This window comes from Physella acuta, unplaced genomic scaffold (assembly GCF_028476545.2).
Source record: "Physella acuta isolate Inbredline_101_S28 unplaced genomic scaffold, ASM2847654v3 ptg001022l, whole genome shotgun sequence".
NCBI lineage: Eukaryota > Metazoa > Mollusca > Gastropoda > Physidae > Physella > Physella acuta.
In genome coordinates this window covers 44,692-52,500 of record NW_026732539.1, presented here as the reverse complement: position 1 = coordinate 52,500, position 7,809 = coordinate 44,692, and the positions used below count along the sequence as shown (strand labels likewise).

The following is a 7,809-nucleotide window of genomic DNA, read 5'->3' as shown; positions in this document are numbered from 1 at the left end:
CAATGCGCATGCGTATCGCATGCGTATCTTATTCCGGCTAGCATCGGCCCAAATTAAATTGCTAAATTTGAAAACCAAACATTTATGAAACCGTATGTTCACGGATCTCAAGAGCAAGTTAGATTATTTCGAGGTCCAGTAAAACATGCACGTTTCACTGTACAACTGGACAACTCTAAAAGAAATGACGCGAGTTGAGGCCCTACTATGTGACGCATGGAATAGTCTTGCAGGATGCTACAGTAAGGTGAAGAACTTGGCATTTGGAGTGCTGACGATCTTCGGGTCAACATATTCTTGCGAGCAAGCGTTTTATTGCATGAATAAAATAAACAGTAAAGTAAGAAGCCAACTAACAAACAAAAATCTAGAGGTGTGTTTGAAACCGAAAACAAACTTTCAAAAGGCATGCAAGGCGAAACTGTTGTAAAGTATTCAATAATTAAAGTTACATACTTTGATTACTGATTTTATTATTCTAGCAGAGCTAGATAAAATACTTTAATACTATTTCTGCAAAATATTGTGTATGTTTTTATTTGAATAAATATTATTACATATTTAAATATGTATATATATATATATATATATATATATATATATATATATATATATATATATATATATATATATATATATATATATATATACACATATATATATATATATTTATATACATATATATATATACACACACACATATATATATATATATATATATATATATATATATATATATATATATATATATATATATATATATATATATATATATATATATACATATATATATATATGTATATATATATATATATATATATATATATATACATATATATATATATATATATATATATACATATATATACATATATATATATATATATATATATATATATATATATATATATATATATATATATATATATATATATATATATATGTGTGTGTGTGTATGTGTGTGTGTGTGTGGGTTGGTACTGAATCTTATCTAGGTTTCCCACGGTCACTGAGCCTCCACAGCCATAAATTACGGCAGTCACTTTACCCGGTCGCACCAGAGTTCAGCTTGGCCGGACCCTATGTGTTGGCATGGGCCTGCTTCGGCATTCCAATTTAATAGCCCGTCCGGTACGATGGCGACTGTCTCCTTAATTTATGGGCGTCAGGCCACGACGTGAGTCAGCTCGGGTCAAGCAGGTGGGTGGATGGACGGAGCCTATAAAATAACGCTCGTACTTAGACTAGGCGGCTCACTCAAAATAGGACAACGGTTATCAACTTGAAAAATTCACTAGTTTAGACAATAAAATTTAATTTTGAAGAAAGGATCTGTTTTGTTTCAAGAATTTTGGATTTTCTTCCATATTCTGTGTCCAACAAAGAACAAACTAAAGTGCAGCAGTTGTTTGATTTTGTAGTTGTCTCTCCTAGAAGAGTGGACATCACATAGCTAACGAGCCTCATCTGCCCAAGTGTTGTATTTTTAATCAATGGCAGAATTATTTATTTTTTTTTACATTATTTTGCTTTATAACGATAACCCTTACAGACAAGATCTTCATTTTCGAAGAATATTAATGGAAAAAAAAATAAGTATGGATATTTTCTGATCCACATTTTTTAAAACCATCCTGTATGACGTCATTGTAAATTGTGTATGGCAATGCCGGAAATGAAGAAGAAAGAAGTAGACATATATTAATGAAATAAACAAAGCTTATGTCGACATATGAGATCCTAACATAATGTTGTGATAGTCGGTGGTCTGCGTGTTTTTTGTTGGTCTGTAGTGTAAGCAGATGTAAGTTGTCTCGTGGATTAGGCTTTTAGCGTAAGTCGACATAGGATTTCTAGTAATGGAGAATAAAAGCAGCTTAAAATATTGAATAGTTCCAACATCTAGATCTAGATTCTAGATTTATCTAGACTCCAGGAGTTTAAGTCTAGACTAGACTCATTTTAAAGTACAAATACAGAAAGTTGGCCTTTAAAAACTTTTAAACATAAAAGTTAACAATCACATATTTTTTTATCTTTTTCTCGTATTGTGTAGTCATTCGAAATGTGGTTTCCCGTGATTAAAAAAAACAACATAAAAAGCGTACAGTCTGAAGTCTAGACTCTAGACTCATGTGTTATATTATCATATATAAAAAGAACAGATACACTTAGGTACACAAAGTAGGAAACGTAATATTTCAGAAACCTACTGAGCATGATATTATATTAGATTTCATTTAAGCTAACTAATACAATTTGCTATTGACTAGAGGAAAGTATTAGCAAAAAATAATACGGAACAAAAAATCCTTTCGTATCAACAATAGGTGGGCTGCTGTCCCCAGCTAAGAAGCCCTATCAAGGCTTATATGCTCGGGACAGTAGCGTACGCAGGGGGGGAGCAGGGGAGCGGCCGCTCCCCCTCTGGCCATTTTCAGCAAAGTGGCGCCTTTTTGGAAACTTTTTAAACTCAGTTTTAAACAATGATTTTTTGTTAACAAGTTATTTTTAGTCGGCACATCTATGTAAATCACAAGATTTCTTTTCATGCAGCAATTAAGCAGAATTGTACTAGTCTAGTTAGTGTCTACGTTTACAACACGTATTAACAGCAGTATCAAGTTTGTCATTCTAAAATAACCATTACGATGCATTGCAATTAAAAAAAAAACCTCTACGGGTAGTACCACTTGGCAAGAGGGGTGTTAAGTTTAAGGCAACTGTATAATGTATTTGCTTAAGAATAATTGATCTAGAAAATATTATACATAAATCTTCACACATAATTACTTTATATATACAGTTTTAATCGTGTAATTAATTTAAAAAAATTACAATACAGACACAAATACAACTGATGTGGCACCTCTATTTAAATTTACTTATGGGCAAACTGCGTAGTGGTGGGGAAATTTTGACAAGGTCAACAACGTCATCACGATGAAGTAGTAGTATTATGACAGTTTGGGCGTAGTGATTACGATTACAAATTATATGAAACAGTTACAACCCCCCCCCCCCCCATGGATTCTCTGTAAAAAAAAGTTTTGTCACAATACCACTGCTACTTATTTAAATCTATTTCTGAATCAGTATATCTGTGTAATTGAATATGTATGTTTAGAACAGTCATCTAAAAACTGACGCTATGTTCACTCTGAGTTGGTTATCTCCCACCCACCCACCCCCACCCCCCACCCCCACCTCACCACCACAATTGTGTAGAGCGACATTAATGTCACACCTAGGTGTACACTGGGTTGGATAATTGACCTAAAGTGACCGGACAGTGGTGAATGAAGTTGAACCCCCCCCCCCCCACCCCCCAACCCAACCCGAACTGATCTGTTAAGTATATTTGGAAAACGCGTAACGATGTACCAAAGTACCGTGCCGCCAGAATCATAGCTTTTGGAACAGGTAAAACTCTGTGAATATTGTTTTTGCAAATACCAGTAAAAAGGTGTGTGATCAATACAGTTATCGAGCCCATACCTGATCACTATGTTAAAAAATGATCTTTTAAGAACACAAAAGCAGTAGTTAATGAAAAGATGTGTGATCTGAACGAAAGACCGATATTTAAGTTAAATGTATGCTATTATTCCGAATGCTTTTTTTTTTTACAAAAATTACAAAACAGATTGTGTTGCCTTTATTGTTTTTGGTTGTAGTGTATATATATATATATATATATATATATATATATATATATATATATATATATATATATATATATATATATATATATATATATTTGTTTAGATTAATACATTTTTTTGTATTGTCGGCCTACAATGTGTGTTTTTTCTTACTTCTACAAGTGCGTCTTACAATCTATTTTACATCATAGCGAAGTAATGACATACAGCTAGTAATTATAATGTATATATATATATATATATATATATATATATATATATATATATATATATATATATATATATATATTGTATATATATATATATATATATATATATATATATATATATATATATATATATATATATATATATATTATACACGTATATAGAACGTGTTCAAAATTCGGCGCCTTTTTTGCTCATTTCGCTCCCCCTACAACGAAAACCTGGATACGCCTCTGGCTTGGGAGTTTGAACTCGGGACTTTTCGGTTTAGCAACTATGAGTTTATCAACCCGACCACGCCGACACCTTGAATGCGTTATTTTTTTTTCCCAAATCTTTTAATAGTCAGAATGAAACGACTACGAGCGGGACGTTTATTATTAGGAGAGAAAAATAAAATCAAAACAACTGCTGCCTTGCAGTTTTTCTATGATGGACAAAGGCTATGGAGGCGAATCCAAAGAGATAAGCAGGCTGAAATTTGAGTCAATGGCCTATAAGGCACGTAACAAGTTGACAGATAATATTAATTAAAAGATGATGCAATTGAAAAAATATAATTTTAAAGTGAATGTAAAAAAGTAAAGTTCCCCTTTCAAACCTTTACGTAGGGCAGAAGAAGTAGAGTTCATAGATTTCTTAAACTCGGCATATGAAGGTGTGAACATATGACCAGCCGCATTTAGTTTTTTCCCCAAAGTGAGTCAGGTACCCATTAGAGCTGGTGGACTCGGGGACGTTCTGTAGCCCCTTTGTCGGAAACGATTTCCGAACCCGCGACGTTCGGTCTAGCAACCAAAGGCATACTTAAAAAAAAAATAAAACAACCTAGTGGATGATATTTTTGAAATCTGATATTTTTCTCATCGTCGTTGTAGTGTTAGAATGGGCGTGCTATATCAATACAGCACCAGCAGTTCGACGTCGGATGAGGTTGGTCATAACCGACACGACACGACCAATGTACTCATCTTACAGATTGGCTCCGCTTTGATCTCATCGTTTGGTATACCAGGTGAAAATTTGAACTCCGTACAGATTGTGTTGGGTTTTGTTTCTTCTTTTTTTTCAATGGCAGAAAACGGAAAAGAGGACATGTTCTATCCCACTATCTCTCTCAGTCTCTCCTTGTCTCTCCCTGTCTCTCTATCTCTCTCTGTCCCTGTTTCTCTGACTCTGTCTGACTTTGAGTCTCTCTGACTTTCTCTCTCTCTGTCTCTCTCTCTGTCTCTCTCTCTGTCTCTCTATGTCTCTCTCTCTCTGTCTCTATATGTCTCTCTCTATCTCTCCTTGTCTCTCATTCCCTGTCTCTCTCTGCCTCTGTATCTCCTCTAACTCTCTCTCTGTCTCTCTCTCTGTCTCTCTCTGTCCCTCTATGTCTCTCTCGCTGCCTCTCTATGTCTCTCTCTATCTCTCCTTGTCTCTCATTCCATGTCTCGCTTTGCCTCTGTATCTCCCTCTAACTCTCTCTGTCTCTCTCTCTGTCTCTCTATGTCTCTCTCTCTGCTTCTCTATGCCTCTCTCTGTCTCTCCTTGTCTCTCTCTTTCTGTCTTTCTCTGCCTCTCTGTATCTCCATCTCCATCTCATTCAGAGGCGTAGCGGGGGGGGGGGGGGGCATGCGGACCGCACCGGGTGACACCATTTAGGGGGGTGACACCAAGGCAAAAAATAGCAAAATATATAGAAAAAACCTTGAGGGGGGGGGGGTGCAAATCAAAAATTTGTCCCCCGGAAGGGTCGCTACGCCTCCGGGGGTGACACCATTAAGTGTCGCACCGGGTGACACCCGACCTCGCTACGCCACTGATCTCATTCTCTCTATCTCTCTGTGTGTATGTGTGTGTGTTTTAAAATACGAAATATAACGACGTTTATATTTCACCAGATATAAACTAATTAGATTTATCATTTCCTGGGAAATAAAAAATATATTGAAACGATATAAAATTGTCCAATATAGAACTTCGGATAAGTAATTACTATTTGAAACGGTGAATGAAATATGTAAAATAATATATAAAGAAAATAATTTAAAATTTCTAAAAAAAAATTGAAATCTGAAAGAAACAAAAATAATTTTGTTTGAAAACACAACAAAAAACACCTTCCCCTCCTACTACCCTCCCCCTACAAATCAAACGCATGCAATTTTTTTTTCGTATATGCTTAAAATAAATAGTTATCATTAAAGTTATTTGAGATTTTTTTTAATTTAAAAAAGTCCCCCCCCCCATTACATGGTTATTTTAAAATTAACAATCCCCCCCTTCATTACAGAATTATTTTAAAATTAACAACTCACCCCCCCCCCCCACTCATTACAAGATTATTTTAAAATTAATAACTTCCCACCCCCCCCCCCTAACCCCCGCCCTCCGAGTCCACCCAACTCTGATGGGTACCTAACTCACGTTAGGGAAAGTAAAGGCGGCTGGGCATAGTGCTGACCACACTATCTCTTCATATGCCGAGGTCACAGAAACAAGTGAACTCTAATTAATTTGCACCATAGACCGTCAGGTTTGAAAAGGGAATAAAAATAAATAAATAAACAACTCCCCCCCCCCCACCTCATTACAGTATCATTTTAAAATTAACAACCCCCCCCCCCACCCACTCATTACGGGATTATTTTAAAATTAACAGCCCCCCTCCCCCCTTCATTATAAGATTATTTTAAAATTAACAACCCCCCTCCCCCACTCATTACGGGATAATTTTAAAATTAACAACCCCCCCCCCGCCCCCATTACAGGATTATTTTAAAATTAACACCCCCCCCCCCCCTTATTACAGGTAACCTCCTCACCATTGTGGTACTCCAGCGCCCGTCCCTAAAAGACAACCACTTCACCGTGTACCTCATCAGCCTCTGTGTCTGCAACCTCCTCTCTCTGGTGGCGGGGGTGGCTCGCATGTCTTCGGTCCTGTGGACGGGGACGGATATCATCGCCTACCACCCCGGGGTCTGCCTGTAGGTTTGTGTATCGCTGTAAATTGTGTGGGATGGGGGTCGGGGGTATTCCTGTAGGTTTGTGTGTCCCTCTAAATAGAGACCGCGGGGAATGAGGATCGGCACACGAAATACTGTATCGTTATGACCTTTCTTTTTCAGCCTTCTATATATATGTATATATATATATGGGAGCCGGACGTTTTCCCGAAAGACACTTGCCCGAATGCCGTTTGCCCGAAGGCCGATTTCCCGAATGGACACTTGCCCGAATGCGACAAATGCCCGAATGGACACTTGCCCGAATGGACACTTGCCCGAATGCGACAAATGCCCGAATGGACACTTGCCCGAATGCGACAAATGCCCGAATGCCACTTGCCCGAATGCGACAAATGCCCGAATGCCACTTGCCCGAAGGCCGTTTGCCCGAAAAATGTTAATATTAGATAATAAATAATATTTCCAAATAGACATTCTTTAATCAATTTAAGTTTGAAATTTTGATTATAAACACAATTCTAAGCATAAAACAAAGTTGTTTATATTTTTAAATTTAGCTTTTTTTTCAAAACTGAGAAAGTGCAGTAAGAGAAATTTTATTCTTTAATAAATGTAAGGTGATGTTGGCGGCGGTGTTCTAACATTTTTTTGATGAAAGTTTTGAACACCTTGTTTAGCCGACGTGTTACGGTGGTTATATAGCTTTTATTACACGGCGTAGGCGGCGCGGGTCTCGCAACATTGAACAGAGGCGCGTTTGTTTGTTTATCTTGTTATGCTTAACTTGTGTGGTGATCATTTAACAAAAGAATGAGGCGAGGTCTAGGTGGCAAATTTAAAGACTAAACGTAGTCAAATATGTTTGATCTCCATTTAATGCACCTTGTTAAGACAATGTGTTGATGTACTTAATAAAGAAAGCAAAAACTCATTTTAAAATCCGGAGATGAATGAAAATTGTATTTTTGTCTAATTTCATA

General features: G+C 36.5%; 1 long non-coding RNA gene across 1 annotated transcript; it reads left to right on the top strand.

The window, feature by feature from the left end:
* The first annotated feature begins 1,680 nt into the window (after nucleotides 1–1,680).
* LOC131954722 (uncharacterized) lies at nucleotides 1,681–6,754 on the top strand. The gene is made up of 3 exons (XR_009388789.1): nucleotides 1,681–1,804; nucleotides 4,751–4,887; nucleotides 6,670–6,754. It is a non-coding gene; the product is annotated as an uncharacterized LOC131954722 (long non-coding RNA).
* Nucleotides 6,755–7,809: the final 1,055 nt, after the last annotated feature.